General features: G+C 32.9%; 1 long non-coding RNA gene across 1 annotated transcript in view; it reads left to right on the top strand.

Moving 5' to 3' along the window:
- Nucleotides 1-991: 991 nt before the first annotated feature.
- LOC110365473 (uncharacterized) overlaps nucleotides 992-19,627 on the top strand; it is a 58,922-nt gene continuing 40,286 nt past the window's right edge. The window contains exons 1-2 of the long non-coding RNA XR_010473177.1: nucleotides 992-1,497; nucleotides 14,852-14,957. This is a non-coding gene — a long non-coding RNA (uncharacterized LOC110365473). The remainder of the gene's footprint in view (nucleotides 1,498-14,851; nucleotides 14,958-19,627) is intronic.

Below are 19,627 nucleotides of genomic sequence, written 5' to 3'. Positions count from 1 at the left end.
TCTAAAAATGTCCGTTCTAAAATCTCCTCACTATTTAAGCATGCAGTAGTTGCCAATAAAAAAATATGAGAAGTTCTAAGTGAGAGTCCCATCGGGTGATATTAGACCAGAGGAAGAAATGGTAAATGTAAGAGCTTGTTTGGGAGAGAGCAAAAATACAGACTTAAATCTTTGTGATGTAGACTCCCTGTGCCTCAAGCTATGTATTTTAAAGACAACAGGAAAATCAAAGGGACAGAATAAGTTTTGTTTGAACTTAATCTAAATGCAATAATAATGATATTCTTTGGAACAGGGATTTTGTAGTTGTTGTTGACTAGAATGAAAAAAACAAAAATATTTAAGAAGCACTTAAGCAATTTGGTGAGTATATAGTTGTAAATTCATTGTGATTAGGTAAGTAAAGATTAAGTAGTGAAAAAATAAATAGAGGAGCATCATACAAATCAAAAGTCTGTTTTGATATTCAAATAGATTTCTGATAGACCATTTTTGAGGTAAAATACAAGTTGTTTGCAGAGATGTCAGTAACTCTTAGATGAGCGTTTAGACTTATCAGTAGAGACACAATGTGTAATTTTTATGTTTTCATTGTCAAATCTGAAGAAACAAAATGCATGATTCTTACATCATACTGGTAAACTGCTACAGAAATCCCATGTGAGTCTACACTGGTTGTTAAAAAATTTCTGGGGATTTAGAAAAAAATAGAATCGTAGGATCCTACAATGTTTCCAATCTGTAAACAGCATGAAAAGCAGCTATTTACAGGTTCAAGCATTATCTACTTTATACTGGACTTTGAATCTAAATACTCAGACAATTTATAAAGCCTTCCTACTATCTTCAGCATTTCTTAGAGGTAAACACTGACTTCTTTTTCACCAGCAACCCAAGTTAGCACAACTATCCCACGATTTACTTCATTGAATGTCAGTATTTTCTGAAGGAAGTAGAAGTAGTTAAGTAGGAGAACATACTAATTAATTAAAGGTTGTTGGGACATGGCTAATAGAGAAGGGGCATGGCTCTATTGATCCATTGTATCAGGAGAATTCTGTTCTAAGTTAGCATGAGTAGGCCTCAGTTAGCATGAGTTTGGTGTAGCATAGTGGAAAAGTACTGAGCGGTTGCTCTCTGGTTCAGCTGAGCGTTTAGATAAACAAGCTGGGGAATTATCTCTAGCAGGGTGAGGAGGTTGCATTCCAGAGAAACCACAAGAAGGTTGAGCTCATTATGTATACTATCCAATCAATAGAAGACGAGTAGGCATAATTATTGTATACTATCCAATTAATAGAAGACGAGTAGGCATAATTACTGTATACTATCCAATTAATAGGTGACGAGTATGCATAATTATTGTAAGTCTTATATAAACCAGCTTAGTGTCTCAATAAAGGAGAGGTATGCTTATCACTCATATTGGGTCGACCGCATTCCTTCCTCCGTCCGCTCGGGTCTGGAACTCTGATGGAATTTTTCTCTCGGCAAAAGGTAAAAACTTGTGTATGATTATCTTCAAACCTAATTGTCTTATCTTCCATTACATCATCTCCTTTGAACTCCCAGATTGCTGATGAACTCCTCTTTTGCTTACTACAAGATTTTACAAGAGCTATTGCTCTTTGATACTTTGGCCAGATTTGGAGACTTATGTTTCTTTCCATTGTATTCACTGTGTTGAAACGCCTTTTATAAGGTCTGCAAATTCAAATAAACCCCTCAATTCTGGAAACTTGAGAGGTGACTTTGTGGATTAGAACTTCATTTCCTCTGACAAAATAGACTTGTGCTGCAACTTGCTGTGTAACTACGATATACAAGGAAAAGACAGAAAAAACCTATGAAATAGTATAAGTCATTCTCTATAACTAGTAGAGGAATCAAGTATCTTTCTCATATTCTCCTTACGGTTTTTTAGGGCTTCACCTTAAATGAGTGACAGGCTTTATAAAAGACACATAACATTAATAGAATGAGTGATAATTCCAAATTCTGAGTATTTAGGAAACTTTTCATTAATAGTACAGTTTTCTTTCTTGTGTTTGGTTTCTAAAGAAATAGTCATTTAATTCACATGAAATGGAAAGTTATGTAAATAATAGATAAGAGTAGAACAAAGCTAGTAAGAAAAAATGAAGTATTCTGGAATATGACCTAGATAAAAGCAAAAAGTTTTACTGATAGTACAATATTTTAAATAACCAGTACAGACCAACTATTATGCTAACTACAGTATTTAAAAATGCATGATTGCAGGGACACTGTAAATTTTATAATTAACCCAGTATAAATCTGATAAAATAATTAGAAAAATATCAGCTGTTATGCAATTCCAATAAATGTGTCTATGGTCTAACATGATTTGCATCCTGCTGGAGTTCAGTCTTTCTTTCTAAATAGGATCACAGACAAAATCAGCCTGGATTTTCTGCATGCTAAAACATCTTTTTATCCATCACTGTTATCTTTCTGCTTTTGAATAAAGCATTGTCTGTGTTTTGTTGTAAATGCCAGGCTTCAAGAATTCAAGAATTGATTGTTCTTTTGTTGCTTTTTGTGCCTTGATACTGCAGGGTTTTTTATCTCTGAATCTATTTTAAGTTCTAAAGTAATATTGAAGCTTTGCTTATTCTTTGAAAAGACTTTACAAAAATAAGATTGATCTGAGGGCATAGCAGTTGAACACATCTGAGTATTTCTACAAAGATTTTGCCCAACTGAGAGATTAAGGGTACTATATTCTTAGGGAACTTTTTATTTTCTCCTCTCAGCACTGCGGCCCTCCCCACCCCTTGGTCCTCCTCCAAAACTAAAACTGAAAGTATAAAAAAGTGGGTATATATAAATTCTTTAAAATATTCATGTAAATATTTGCAGAGGTCCTCCAGATAAATACTTATTTCTGTCACTTCAAAGAAGTAAGTTTTAAAAGTGCTGAATTTACAGTAAAGAATTAAGACTTTTGTGTTTTAAATGACATTTATTTATTATTGGACAAATATAAATAAATATACAATAATTTATATGCTAAAATTATTTTGAATAAATCAAAACATTTTAATTAAGTTATGGCAAAAAACACAAAACAAGGAAAAGATTTCTTATTGATTTTTTTATTTCATAAATGAATATTTATGCTTTTAATTTCAGAATAATATTTGATCTTTGAAATTCAAATACAAAAATGAAAATTAAATCTATTAGAAACAAGACCTAGAAAAAATATTGGGTTTTGTGTCAAAATATTCCATTTTCACCAATTGAAACTTTTGTATCTCTTTTCTGAATCAGTGACTGAATCCAAAATTAGGTGTTCATATAGTTCCATTGCTCATAAGCATTTGATAATATGATCATCTACTTAGGTGTTTTTGACTGGCAGGGTTTCTGTCTTAAAGATTATATGAAAGTGTTTATCACTGTGAACTGTGTAAATGCAAAGACTCAATTTTCAGTTTTAAATAATGAAGAAATACTGTAAGTCTCAATGTGGTATAGTAAGAAATTAAAAGACATTTTAAGCCATGTACAATTCTCTCATTCCAGTTAGACAGTTTGCTTTCAGTTGTAACTTCACCCATGTGTTTTCATGATACTTTTGAAAGAAAAAAGTGTATAGCCAGGTCTCATAACTTAGGCTGAATGGTGGTAATTTTCAAAAACAGTGATTTAAATGCCTTTGATTTTGCGTACAAGGCTCATGGCTTCAGAAAGAGCTGTCCTATTTTCCCTTAAGTGTTCATTGGTTTAACCTGGGCAAATACTTACAGCCAATAAAGGGGCTTTGGCCCAAGGCGTTTCTTTCTCCATGGTGTTGTTAAACCATGGGGACTACTGGGTGCCTTAAGGTTGTAGTTGCAACATCTTTCACAGTAAAAGGACTTAAGCTGTTTTAAAAGTGAGCTGGAAATGTTACCTTCTTTTTAGAGTTGAAGTGATTGCAGGAAAGATCCTCTGGGGCCAGGACCCCCACTCCTGCAATCTTCTACTTGAACTGGCATGTATTTTTTCAAGGGAAATAGATTCTTAGAGCATCTAAAAACCTTCTGGGTAAAGTGCATACCAACAGATTCTCTACAGTAAGTGTGCTGTGCTATATTAAGAAAAAAAAAAACTTTACAGTTTTTCATTATACCAAACTAAAGTTGGTAGAAATGCAAAAGAGGGTAACTAGATTGCTCTGTTAGCAGTTAGGTAGTTTTAAGTGAGACAATCCCAATGTGATTTGTTAAAGCTGTACTAGGGAAAAGCACAAGAATTTTGTTGGGTCAAAATAGACAAGAAATTGAAAATGGAGCCAAAATAATACTGCTCAGCCTATGTTCACCCTGGCTCCCATGGGGAGGGGAAAGGAATGAGTGAGGGTGCTGGGGTCTTTGTCTTCAGCCCTGGGCTCAGTGACAAGGCAGGGAGGCAGAAATGCCCTCAGGGAATCTGCTCTTCCATCAAACCAGCTCTACTTACCATCCCTGCGTGCAGGATGAGTTGTACGTTTAAGGTTAAGATCTTAAGTGGGATGGAAACTGTGTAAATTGTGTCCAGTAGAGATATCATGAGCAGTGTCCTTCTCTAAATGCTTACACTTTCTTCTTTGTTGGTACTTCAAAATCATGGAATCACAGAATGTTAGGGATTGGAAGGGACCTCAAAAGATCATCTGGTCCAATCCCCCATAGAAACACAAGTTTAGTAGAAAGTGGGAGTCTGTCAGTATGTGTTAGTTACACAATGTGTGCAACTATTATATCCAGGGATTTCTGTGGGGACTGGTGGACAAATCCATGCATCTTTAGATCTCTCCTCACGCAAATGGAATACATGTAGTTTTTGTGAGGTGTTTTAGATTTTTTTTTCAGGTATCAATCAAGATGCGTATCTATTAAGTTTTATAAGATAGTTTCCTGAATCTTGCTGAAATATTGCCCACTCTATCTAATGTTGGCAACTCATATTCAATTCGATTCATTAGCTAAAAGGCATGTTTTAAGATCTGAGAAAATATTCACAGATCTCATAGGGAAACGAGCTTGGCAGCCGTTTTGAATGTTGTCTCATTTTCCTTCTTTGAGGGCACTCTGAAACTAAGAAGGAACTATGAAATATCCTGTGACTAAGTTTTCAGATTTCCAGTACATATATATCTATATAAATGTGGTAAATATTAAACTATTTAAGAAAGCAATTATTTTTGTTTAATATCACACTCTGCATATGCACTATTGAGCACTCATTGAGGTTTAGTAAGCAAATGATTAATATAATTGCTCAGTCCTTAGCTCAAGTTTAAATAAGTAATAAATTCTGATTTAAATTCGTATTAGCACATTAATGATTTTAAGAAATGGTTCAGGTACTTAATTAGAATATATTAAGCAAGCAATAATGATTATTAAGTAGTTGTCAGTACACACTCCTAAAGTGTGCAGTTGTTTATCTTGAAATCTTACTAATAAACAGCATATTTCCTTTTCTTTATAATAACTGTATTACTAAAATTATTATATTCTCAAATACATTCAGTAAAATTTTAAAAAATTATGCATTAGTAACAATGCTATTACATATTTACAGCATCTTAGGTTAGCTATATAAGTGAAAGTTTTTGTTAAGTATATATCCAAATAATGATTTGTCATTTTGTAATGAAAAAGTTCTCTGTGGCTGATACTTTTCCTTTTTCGTTTTCCTTAATTATTTTTTTTTTTTTTTTTACATTAAAAGGCTGTGTGTTTGAATCATTCAAGGAATTACATTTACAATGCAGATATTTTAGATTTGCTTTTGTTACCACATGAATGTTGAGCATTTCTTTTGGTGTTAGACATTTTCTATAAGTTTTCTTGAGAGAAGGGATATATTCACATAATGAACAAATTCCGAGTCATTACAATTTGAAGCTGTAACAATAAGAAAAAGTGCTAGACAATACCGCTGCTGAATCATGGAAATGTTGGTTGAATGGGATTTCTGGAGACCATCCAGCCAAGCTTCCTTTCATCCTACAAATTATATCCTCTTCCAGGATGACAGTATCTCCTCCATGAAACATATTTTCCTAATTTCCAGTCTAAACCTCTCCAGCCACAACTTGTGGCTATTTCGCCTTGTTGTATCATTTGTCCATGCTGAGAAGAGTTTGTCTCCCTCTTCTTTGTGCTACCAGTAACAGTAGGCTCCTACTAGATTTCCCCTAAACCCAGCTTTCTCTGTAGGACATGTGCTGAATCCCTCTGGCAATCCCAATAATCCTTTGAAGAACACCCACTAGTTTCTCAACATTCATTTTGGTCTGGTATTGGCCCAAAGCAGTATTCTAGATGGAGATTCACCAGTGTTTGGTAGAAGGTGATAATATTTTCTCCTAGATCTGCTGGTGGTGTAATGTTGTCCAGGATTCAGCCTCCTCTACTTGTGACAGGAGAACACAGCTGGCTCACGTTTTCCCTGGGACTCTCCTGTAGTCTCCAGGTTCTTTTTACCAGGGTTGCTACTCAGCCAGTCAGTTCTCAGGCAGTGGGTTATTCTGCCCCAGGTGTAGCCTTTTGCATTTCTCACTGCTGAGCTTCATCACATTAGTTTGCTCCTCAAATTTATCAAGGTTCCTGTGAACTGAAGCTCTGCTTTTTATTTTCATTCATTCCACATAACCTCGTGTTGTCTGTGGGTACCTTGCCATCATCCAGGTCATTGATCAAGATATTGAACAAGGTGGGCCCCATGCTGTTCTCTGGGGTACTTTGCTCATTGTTATCTGCCAGCTGAACATTAAGGTTTTGGTTATGACCAACAAACCCAGGGGTCCAGCCAGTTTTTGGTGCAACTAGTAGTCTGTACTTCTTCATCTTTCAAAGTAAAATGATACAGGACATGAAGCCTTACTAAATTCAAGGTATGTTGTATGCACTGTATGTTCTTCATTCACAGCTAGTCAGTAGCCACTGCTCACCCAGTGTCTACAGAGGCAGACACAAGTATTTCTGGCCACTCCTGCTTGCAAGGTCACATAGCAACTATATCACTGAACTACTCCAGGGTAAAACTCTGCAGAAAATAGATGTATTTTAGGCTAGGTCAGTCCACTACTCTCCTTCCCATACAGTGCTTCACATGTGTCACCAAAACTGAAATTCTGGTGGAAGGGCAAGGCTATGGCTCAGTATTTTGTGACTAGAAGAATGAAAAATAAAACTATACCACAAATTACTGGTTTCTCAGAAAAATTGTAGATGGAATGATCTACTTGCTCACTCGGCTACTTTTTTGACCTATCTTTTTATGTTGCTTCCTTGCTCATCGGACGTGGAGAGGAACAATCTACATATATCCTTTATATTAATGAAGAACAGAGACTGTCTCCTGAGGTACAGTCATTAAAATTAGTGATTACACTATAAATTATTTTCGAATATTAAAGTTTTATAACTGTAATTTATCATCATGAAAATGCTTATTGGCCAGATCTCACTGAACTGGGATCCCTGTTGAAATGGTAGTAGAGTCACATTCCTTTTCCAAAAGGAGCCTATTATTAAAAAGAAAGATCAAAGAAAGAGAAGCCACAAAAATGGAAGTGTATTATTTGAAAGGTAATAGGAAGAAGTCTTATACCACAGTCTTATGTCTGAGAGAAATGGCATATCCTTTGTCTTGGAATACGTGTAGTTTCACATATGGCATTTTGGCTTCTATTGACACACACGCATGCACATGCAGGAAGGAAAAAAAAGGTATGGAGGGGAAAGGTTTAATTCACTTGAGCAGGTTTTACTGAAAAACTTTGAACTAGTTAAGTGTATTTCTGAGCGTTTTGACTTCCTGCCAAGACTGTAAAAGAAGGTTGTGATATTTTCTTTCTCTCCCTAAAAAAAATGAGGTATTGCATGCTTGACCTTGCTTGTTTGCATTTCGCTAGCAATTTCTTGATTTTGAAAAAAGAGCTATGACAAAACAAACACACACCACACGTCAGTCTTTTCAAGCAGCATACTTGTAAATTTTCTTTTTATTATTTACAAATTTTCTTAGTCAAATGTATAACTGTTACTGTTTTGGAGTGTTGAACATTAAAGCGATTACAATGAAAATGGAGGGAATTAAAAAAACAGTGAAATTTAAATTCTTCAGTGACTTCTGCAAAACCAAGATGTTAAAAGAAACAGTGTTTCACTATCTTCTCCATCTACACATCTTCCTTTCTAGAGATTTTTAATTGAGTGGTCAGGCAGTCAGTTTGACCCATTTCACATGTGATTTACAATATATCTTCAATTGCTTTTAAATGAATAATTGATTTTTTTTTTTTTGAGATCTGTTTTACCTCATGCTAATTGCTTTCTGTTTTACCATAATATATAGCCAATGGCTTTATGATATGTACGTAAATGTTTATTAATTGTTTGATAGCTTTGTTTGTCTGGCCTTGTATCATTTGCATAAGGTCCCTGTAGTGCTTCTCAAGATCCTTACAATAGGAATTGGAGAGCCTTGAGTCAGCCTTCAGAACTGAGATAAATTCTTCCAGGTGCTGAGTTGCAAGTGGGAAAAAGACTTATGAAAATCTATTGTCCTTCGCCTGTATTCAAATGACAGGTCTCTTTATTGACCATACATCTTTCAAAGACAGAAGTGCACTCCGATTTTTCAAAACTCCTATGAACCTTAACCTCAGCTCAGACATCTAAGTGCTTTGAGAGCTTTTGAAAATTTGAACTTAAGGTCCTCTGTTCCATCCACGTACAAGTACTGATAATAGACTTATGGATTTCTGTACTCTTACAGCCTTCACCTGAAAGCTAAGTGTTCTGAATGTTCTAAATTATTTTTCAAATGCATACTTATACTTTAAAACAAATAAGCCATAGAGAATTTTTTAAACTACATAGTAGGTTGAGAAAATGTTTTGTACACGGAAAAGCGTAAGACTGTTCAGTGAGTGAGTTATATGCTCTGTATGCATGTGTGAGGCTCATCAAAGCTGTATCTTGAAATCAAGTTTACTCTATTAAAGATGAAATTTAAATCATTGTGTGATAGAGCCACTCAATCAGATAACAAGTTAATATTACGTTATATAAACCAAACAGAACAGTTTATACAGAATAGAAGCTGTATAAAGAATAAAAGAGAATATGAAGTATAGAATAGAAGAGAAGCTTACTCCCAAATGTTCATCCTATAGCTTACTAGAATATGGGAAACATGACTTTTGAAAAGATTTTTTAAAAACTAATTTTTGAAATTCTTTCTGTAAGTAGAGATGAGTGTCACAACTGTCTAGAAAGAAGAAAGATTTTGATTTTTTTTCCTCTTTTAAAATTTGATTTATCATATGAAAAATGTTTCTTATCAAAACTACTCTTTTGGTCAGGAAAAGTTTTAAGTTTTGTGAATCAGAAATTACAGGAATTTTACCGTAATGTCTCATCAAAATGTTGTGGTTTCGAGCAGCCAATATATGTTTAAAAGCTTTTTTCCTTATTTATTTGTAACTATAACAAATCTTTTAAACCATCAGGCAACTTTAAACTCTATACTATTCATGAACTAAAAATTGATTTGTCAATGTAGATTTATTAGCTAGAGTAAATATGAACTGGTTTGTATCATCATTTTTTTCAGTTTATCTGTTGTTAAATGCAGCATGTTTTGTTACTTCTCATGCATTAACAAACCTATTTTGTGTTCTAATCTTAACCTGTCATGAATAATTTAAATAAAAATGTTATATTTATTTATTTGATAAATCTTTTGGTGTTAGGTTTTTGTTTTGGTTTGTTTTGTAGTTTTGTTTTTGTTGTTGTTTGTTTGTTTGTTGTTTCATTTGGCGTGGTTTTTGTTTGTTTGCTTGTTTGTTTGTTTTCAGATCCAGCTGAGCTGTGTATTTATATAATCCACATACTGTTAAAAATAATTTCCTTTGCTATAAACAGAACTTAATCAATTACCAAGTTACATATGCCTGTGGCTCAGGGTAAGGGGGGATGGATTGACATATTCCCTAAACTGGAGTTTTTGATTTAATGGGATATTTGTGCCTAAAACTACAGAATGAGATCTGTGGAATGGAACAGAAGCTGAAGACCCGTTTAAGACTTGTGATAAGACCATAGTTTCATAGTTTTAGCTGTCTTGTAGTGGAAAAAATGTCAACATTATGAAACAATTTAGTCTTGACATTGATTATTTGGTCTTTTTCCCCCTTTTTAATCACTTAGTTTCTAAATTGTCTACCTTAGATATATTTATGCTCAGTCCGCCCAATCAGCATCATTACAGAATTATTATATATATCAAAAGTAACTGTAGAATCATTAACTTAGCTTATTCTTCTCAATATTGTTTATAATTTTCTTACCCACCCCTGCGAGGCGTGGTGTTATTAATGAAGCTGGAACACCACATACTTACAGACTGAGCTAAATGATTTAGTATAAAATATTCCACAGAATGTAACACAGATTCAAGTTTCAAGAAGAAAATAACTGACACACTGGAACATCTGAGTATGTGAAAAAGTGCTATTTTTTAAAATAATGTAAACTTAAATCCCACTTATATGAACACATGTTCTGGCTGTTGTTTCCAGTTTGATGCATTTAGGGAGGCTTGTATCTCTGAACTGAGAGTAGCTCTATCACTCTGACATTTAATTTTGTTTGTCTTTTATAAAAAAAGATAATAATTTAGCATCTGTTATGTTATCTACCAACATCTGTCTCTGTTAACCACTGTTAAATATATAGACAATATATTAAGTTCCAGTTGAATTATTTTTCTCTTGAACCACAAGTTGACTTAATTATTGATACAAAGTTCTTACCATAACAATTCTTCATTGAAGATTTAATGGGTTCCCACATTTAGACTGGTTTGCCAAAGGTTCTGTCTCTTTCTTCCATATGAGGAAACGTCTAATAGCTTGTTTGCTTTGCTTGTGCTTATTTAAAACCTTTCTTTTTTGTTTCCCATTGTTTCTATATAGCCATTCCGGTAAATAAAAAAATACATTAGGATACACCAATGCATTATTCAGAAAAAAAGGTAAAATATTAGGGGAGATGGAGTTGCTAACTGAGAAAAGTGAGTATACATGTTGTTCTAGTGCAACATAAAAGAATATAAAGCTGTACTTGTACATTCTGCCTAAGTAACTTCAGGGTTAAATAGTTACACACATACCTTGGCATGTTGAATTCATGAGTTTAATAGTTGCATTGTAAATAATCATAGCTGGAGTCAATTAAGTTCTTGGGAATAAGATCCCAGTCCTTATGCTTAGTTGATTTAACATAATTTTTTTTTTTTTTTGGTCCAGTTGTTGGGAAAATTTTGGATAGAAATATACCATTACTGATGATGAAAAAACATCTAAATAAGTGTTCAGATCCACAGCTATGTGAACCATCAAAATTCTTGTCATAAAGACTTACAGAAAAAAAAAAAAAAAAAAAAAAACAGAGGGAAAAAATTAATCCAATCAATCCTAGTTTTTCTTTAGTCCAATGTTTTGCAAATTAATATATGTTTATTATAAATATTATGTAATAAGGTCAGTTTGTTGCCAAAAATTATCTCTTCCTAAATGGAACAAAAAGAAACCTCATTGTTGGAGATTATTAATTTATTAGTCCATGGAAATCCATGTTAAAAGTTTCTGGTAAGTGCATAATCAAGTGATATTTTCAATTTTTTTCATATAATCTTGAATTTTTTGTTTAATTTTCTTTCTATGAATAGTTATTATGTTTGCTTTGTTACATATTTAACATATTAACTGTTCTGTATGTCATCATTCAACCAACAGATGTTGTCGCTTAAGAAAGTTAATGATTTTCACAGTAATTTTTTAAAAAGAAACACTCAAACTATACATTCAACATTTCATTGCAGATAAATCTGTTATTTTTAATGAAATGTTTATTACGGACATGTTCAATAGTTTAAGCAAGTGTTTTGTGCTGACTTGGTATTTGATGTGTCTGTTTTTTAAAATGCATTTGCTAAATTCTACAGCTATGTGCGTATTTCAGCACTCCTGACATTCAAGTTTCTCTTTGATGTGTCTGAATATATAATTAACGTATAGTTAAAAGTATACTTTTGACAACCTGGCTTAGGAATTGTGTTTTAAAAATCTGCATTTCTAATCTGCTATGTACATTATCAATTGTTTACTTCAGGCATTGAATATGTGTTGTTTTGAAAAAACTCTGTCTTTGAAAACACCTTAAAAGAAAAAGGTTTGGAAATATAAATTTTTGCTGCCTTACATTTGCAATGTATTTTGATCCTTTTGTCAGATGTCCTTGATCTATTCAAAGTTATTTTCTTTTGGTGTGCTTATATGGTCTCTTCAAAGCTTACCTTAAAAGTTCCTTTGTCTCTTTCCCATCTTTTGTCTTCTTGCTTCTCTATATCACCTTATTGCCCTCTAGTTACTTTCTGCTATAAATAATGTTTCCATGTAGCTGTATTACTCCAGGAATAGATCTAGTTAAAGACAAAAGATATGCTCATCTGAGTGCTGTGCTTCTGAGGTTGCTGAGGGTCATTGGCTATTCCCATGTTTATTGTTGCTCTGTCATATAATGGATGGCCATTACAGACTCAGAAGGAAAACCATACATATTACAGTCTTGGAAAATGTGCACTACCCATTTGTCAATCCAAGAATTGCTACAGATGAGCCTAAACTTAGCAGAAGAGTCCTACCTAGATTATATTACTATCAATTCTGGATCACATGCAATATGCTGTTTATTTATGTGTTCAAATTAAATTAAAAAAAAAAAATGGTGGAATTTAGCTCGGTGTACCAGAATGCATGGTTTTCTAAATTAGCTGTTCATCAAAAACAGTGTATATACCCTAGCAAAAGTAACAGTTATCTGTAGGTTTGTTTTGTCCCTAGTAATTTCCAGGCACCTAAAACACAGAAATATATTTTTTCACTAACATGAAATTAATTGCAATGCTTGTTTAGGCACATTTTCTTGGGCTGACACAAAGAAAAGGCAACTGACAGTGTAGTAGAAATAACAAGCTAACTGAAGTGGTACCTTCAATTCCTCCCATGATTTGGAGTCATTTTTTGTTCTTGTAGAGGATTATATCAGGTGCTTACTTTAAAAGTAAACGAATGCACTGAAATAGGAAATATATCAGTGTTTCATTATAAATTCTCAAAAGAAAGTTAAGATCTCACTACTTCTGGATCAGCTTGCTCTTTGGAGCCTCTTACAGCATTTCACATCAATGTGATAGGAGCACAGTCAGAGACAGAGACTGGCTTTTCCCCTTCGGTTCTCTCAGGTGTTCACTTGCAGAAGATGTCTGGATGGATGTGTTGGTGAGCACAGTGACAAGTGATCTCTCATAGGATCCCTGGTACTACTTCCCTGGAAACACAACAAAAATAACCAGAAAAGCTCTATATGTTATGGAAGAAGACAAGACTACTCTTCTGAGAAGGATATTTAATGTTTTTGTGAGATTTTATTATTTGGGAGTGGTAGTGATACTTTTCTTCATAGAAGATTGAGGTGACCAGTGTGTATGGACCAGGCTAACATTCATACATCTCTTGCTTTGTCAACACAGATATTGAGTGGAAATACTAAGCAGTAAATAGTCTCTTTCTTATAAAATGCATAAGCATTTGTGAAAAATGTCAGCCTTTCTTTGTTTTTCATTAAGATGTGCTCTGTTCTCCTGAGAGAATATTTGACAAATATCAGTTAGACTTCTATTCAACTAACTAGCTGTCCACAGAAAGTTCTAACTACTGCAATAAGGTATATGTCCATATTAAACTAGCTGAGTTTACCCAAACTAGTTTGGTAAAATTCAGTTGGATGTAGCTGAGGATGACTTATTTAATTGCTGATATTTTGACTCAGGAATCAGTAACTTCAGAATATGTGGGGTTTTTTAGTTGGTTGGTTGTGAGTTTTGTTTGGATTTGGTTTGTTGTTGTTTTCTGTTTGTGTTTTGTTTTGTTTTGTTTTTCCAGTTATTATATCCATTTTACAATGCAACCACTCATTCAGTGCTTCTCATAAAAAATAGGCAACATGTAAACAGATTTATGATTCTTTGTACATTTAATCTTATTGTGACTGTTGTTGATTGCTTTTAAGGGTTCTTTTAGCTTAACACAGCATGATATTATCTGTTACAATATTGATCTAATTCATTTATTTCTCTGTTGTTCTGAATTGAACTTATAAGTTAGCTAGCTAGTTTCAATCTTATCTGGGGAAGGAAAATTGCTTAAAAATGCTCAAATATAAAAGCAAACAACTGTTCATTTGAGAAGAACTCACCCAACAAGCTTGCTGTCTAGCAAAAAGGAATGAATGTAAATGAGGGGAAGAGGTGAACTGTTCATAAAAAGTGCATAGATGAAGAAAATGGAGACCAAATTAGATTTACAGAGAAATAGCATTGTATTATGGAAAATAAAAATTTCGTAATTTATTATAAGCAACTGTCTGTTTCTATGCTGAAAAGATGTCACTTCATAGAGTACAGATAATGAAATAACTACATAACAAAATTTCCTAAAAAAGTGGACTTCTAACTTTGAAAACAGAGGGAGAAGATATGGGCAGTAGAGGATGGATCTTCTAAGATTTAAAATTATTATTATCTCTAGAGAGAGGTACTGTGTACTCATGGTTATCACAACACTTGATATAATAACCAGCTGTGGTTTTCGGTGGTTTCGTCTGTAAGTTTTAAATGTTGTGGAGTTTGTTTTAGTCTCCTTACTTGTAAACCACATGCATGTTTGGCCTGGATAAATCCTTCTTGGATTTGCAAATGTTCTTTCTTTCCTTTTAAGGTTTATGTCCTTGATTCAGTGCTTGCAGACAAAAGAAAAAAAACAACAAAAAAAACCAAACAGGATTCCTGGAATAAGACTCAGAACAGCCTGTAATTTTGACAAGGTAATACAACGCTATATTTCCTTCACGTTTTGCATTTTGTAAAAATCAAAGGTTTGTTGAGAATTCAGACCTTTGTGTTTGGTAATTTTGCACCTGAGTCATTCCCTGATAGTGCTTGTAGTATATACTCATTCTATGCTAGACTACTGATACTCCTAATGGAAAATTAGGCCAGAGTTTGTGAAAGTTGAGTTGCTATGACAACTAGTCTTTTTCAAATAACCTTGAAGAACATGAAAAGCAGTAAAATGCATGTAATATAGTTCTTAATAAAAAAAAAATCAAAATAATAATTTATACAACATATTTGTCTCTACAATTTTCTATTTATTAGTAAGTAGGTATCTTATATTTAAGGTGCCTTTTAAAGTCACCAACTTCATTTTGATTTTTCCTCTTACGCACAGAATCTGACATGATTATTTGCAAATGTGAGGAAAAGATGCTAAAGGAGTCACACAAATAAAATTTGGCAAGATCTGAAACTTTACTCCAAAATCTTCTCTCTAAGAAACAGTTCTTTCCATCTTTAAAACATGTGACAGGCAGTTCAATAACAACATAGAAACAAAAATATTATCTCCAATATTTGCCACTATGCATGTTTTGAGTTTTCACAGAGTGAGGAAAACAATTTCCAACAGGGAATTAAGGGAGAACTGTGCTCCAAAGTCACTTATGTTTGAGATTATTTGGTGTTCAACACTAAATAGGGCCAAGTGCTAATTTTAATATATGAACAACGTTCGTGTAGACCATTCTTGAAGACAATAATTTCTGCAAGTAAGCTTAAAAAACAGTCATATTTGCTTAATATTGAAAGATTATACTGAGAAGGAAGAATGTATGTGTGTATATATATATATGTATATATATATATATATATAAGCTGCTATGTATTTGGCATGTTCCACACAGGACTGAATTAAATCTGGGATAAAACACTATCCATCTTATTGCAATGAATTCTTAGGCAACCTGGGGCAATCAAATCTAAGGAATGTATATATCTTTCTGAAAATATATTCCGTGAAAAAATCTTCCTTTTGTTTTTCTTTAGTTTTCTTTGGAACCATGAATATGAACTACGTATTATTTTCATTTACAAAACAACAATTTAATTTGCAAAACAACACCCATCAAATCAAACTTAGAAAAGTCTATATTTGCATACTTTTTCTTAAAAATCAAACTCTTTAATGAGAAAAAGACCTTTCTCTTTGTATATTTTTATTTCAGTTTTCACAGTTGTGTAAAAACCTGTCAACTCTTCTTCCTGCAAAATTTACTGGAATACCTGAATTATAGAGCTATTAAAGGAAACATCACAGATTGTGTATCACAGAATCACATAATTCATTTTACATCATTTGTAGATATATGTAATCTAGCAAGAACTAGACACTGAGGACCAAAGTTCAGTGATTCAAAGGTCAACAATCTAAGAGTCTGAAAGTTGTTCAAAGAAAGTATTGGCCCATAAATTTCAATGTTTAAATCATTTACAGACAAATACAGGGAAAATCAATTCTCTTTGTGACTCACTAGGAAAAAAATAAAGGCTGCTTGACTTGAGAAACTCGGTCAGCAAGGTTGTCTTATTTCAGATTTGAAAAAGAACTGCTTCACTTAAGCTGGATGGAATTGAGAATACTCTACATTTTTCCTCTAATTTGGAAAAAAAAACCAAAAAAACAAAAAAAAAAACTTTGTTCAGATGCTGTTAGAGTAGTGGTTGAATATGTAATGTTGAGGGAACTGATGAAGTACAGAAATACATGCCTCAGGTAATAGACACGATGTTCAAGATGAAGAACTAGGAAAGATCTGATAAGATAACCAATTTTTTTTTTTTTTTCTTCTCACATTTTTCTGCAACATCATAGCCAGGAGAGGTTTAGATTGGATATTAGGAAAAAATTCTTCATGGAAAAGGTCGTCAGGCATTGGAACAAGCTGCCCAGGGAAGTGATGGAGTCACCATCCCTGGTGTTTAGACAAGGTTCTTAAGGACACTGTTTAGTGCTAGTTAGGTTAGGTTATGATTCGATTAGTTGAACCTGAGGGTCTCTTCCAACTTAAATGATTCTATGATTCTATGATTCTATAATCATCTTGTAATTTTAAATATTAATACTCTTACGCATATTTCTGTTAATAAATTTAAATCATCCCTCACTTTTATATATGATAACTTAAGCTTCAAAAATGAGTACATTCAAATTCATAAATAACATTCACTTCATGAATTTTAAGTGTAGTAAGTCATTAATAATTGTCTTCTCCATGAATAAGAATAGCAAATTTTTATACTAGCATAACTTCAACCTCTAGTTGTCTGACATTTGTAAATAATTTGCAAAGGAATTTCAAACTAATATAAAATGTTTGCCTGACTTATTAATACAAATTAGTATTTCATCTCTTTGAAATAATTCTATCCTTAATCAATCTTGGTGGCAAAGTAATGTAGAAAGAGCTAGTATTTGCTTGTAATATGTAGTTTTAGTAGAACTTCTTATTGTTTAAAGTTATCTGAATTGTGTTTTTCAGGAAATTATCACCTTGTTTATATTAGTGTCTCATATTTATCAGAAGCAAATCTCTTACCTAAAATCACTTCTTCTGTGTTCCATGAAAATAAAAATCGGCTAACCTAAGTGCAGTGCATTAAAAAAATACTCTCTTCTTTCTCTCCAGGGAAAAAGACATTGAAGTTGCCAAAATAATTTGTTCATTCTTAGACTCAGTGGGCTTTTACTGAAAAGTAGCATAAATTACTTGAGCAGTATATCTTGTGCAGTTCTCAAAGGAAGGGCTGCCTTGAAGAAGCTACTCCAGTTGTTGTAGGAGAACTGAGGAAAACTCAGCTTGGGCTTCTCTTCACAATTTTCATTTTAACCAAGATTTCTTTAGCCAAGATTTCTTTATGCAACTTTTTTTTCTTTTTTTTTTTTCCCCTTTCTCTTCCCTCTGTTGTCCTGGGACAAGAAAATTTGAAAATTTCATTTCCTTCTACCTCATTGACCAAACAGAACCACATCCTTATGATCATCTCATACATCTTAAAATGTAGTATCTCTTGATCTAATCCACTGCTTGCTATGGCAAAATCCTTCACTGCCTTTGATCACCATTCTTGTAGCTAAGGAATGGATATTCGCAAGTCAATGTTGAAATGTCTCAAATCTTTTTTTTTTGTTGTGAAATGTGTTATTCTGAATATAAGTTAAATTTTCCTTAATGAAACAGTAGAAGGGTTATTACAGGAAGCCTTCATTACATGTTTATAATGACGGTCACAAACTGAAGCTCATGAAACTTAAAAAATGTCAGGTTTTGCACTGACTGAGAAACTCTGACCTTGTGTGTGTCTGTGATTATCTTTACAACCTAATGTTGAATTATGTGGAAAACTTAGTGACTATAGTGTTTGATTCCTCATTCTAGGGGAAGAAATGTAAAAGGCAAGCTAAATTAGGTAAGAACTGTGAATCGGTAGTTTTTAATTTTCTCTTGCATGGTTTTACAGAATAATGGTATTTTTATATACTTAGTCTGCAGATTAATTTCTTTAAGGAAGGATTAATTCAGATTAATTCCATGAGTACCTAAACATTGAGTTTATCCAAAAAGCAGTATCACTTAAACTTTAATGCACATTTTATAGGAGCAAGATAAGTGTTTGGGGTATTTCTTTACAAAATTAATTAGAAGGAAATAGAAGAAAAACAGAATAATTAGTGTCAAACAGTAAGTAGACAAAATATATTTGAAATGAAATTTTAAAGGAACACAAAATATCTACTATCTTTTCTTTTTTTTAAAAAAAGGTAGTTAGTGAAATTCTTTCAGAATAATGAAAAATAGGGAGCTTCAAAGTATGTCATTAGTTTATCTTCAAATGGTAATGTCATGTATATTACTATTTATTAATTTTTATGGGTTTAATGATAGTGTATTAGGTTTTTCAAGAAAATTTTACAGACTAATTTTTTTTTTTTTTTTTTTTTTCATCAAAGTGATTCTTGTGGGGCTATGTATGCATTTGCAAGGTAACCAGAAGTCATGTCCTCTTTACTTAAAGCAAATTCCCGCTATGTGGACAAGACCATAATTTTTCTCTATTTACAATCTACTTTCCACGCTGAAATAGTTGGTCTTTCCTCTTCCAATTTCTGAACGATAATAATAATTTCAGTTTTCAAATCATTACAGTCTTCAACAAAGGGTCCAGCAGCAGTGTCTTCAGGCATAAAGAATTGAAAGTTATATATTTTATTGATAAATAAAAGGTACTTATACTGATGGTTCTTACAAGGTTTTCATTTAATTTCTCCATTTGATAACTATAATTATTATAACAAAAATGAAACCAGGTTTAACTCTTTTTACTCAATTGGAAGAATCTATGTTACATGACAACTAAATTAGGTCAAACTGTCTAGTTAAGAGACCTGTTGTTAATGGAAACATTTTGATTTTGCTGGAGATAATTTTGCTGGGGTTATTTTTTCTGTTCATGACTTTATTTTTTTCCGGTGAAAACTGCTGACCACATGTGCTGGTAACATTAAAGCCAATGTAATTTCAAATATTATTGTCATTCAAACTCAAACTTTGTTTAAACATTTTTGAGTTCATTTGTAAAAGCTAGTGCAACATCAACA

The sequence above is a fragment of the Columba livia genome, chromosome 1 (assembly GCF_036013475.1).
Source record: "Columba livia isolate bColLiv1 breed racing homer chromosome 1, bColLiv1.pat.W.v2, whole genome shotgun sequence".
In the NCBI taxonomy this organism is placed as follows: Eukaryota; Metazoa; Chordata; class Aves; order Columbiformes; family Columbidae; genus Columba; species Columba livia.
This window is presented reverse-complemented; position numbering and strand designations above follow the sequence as displayed.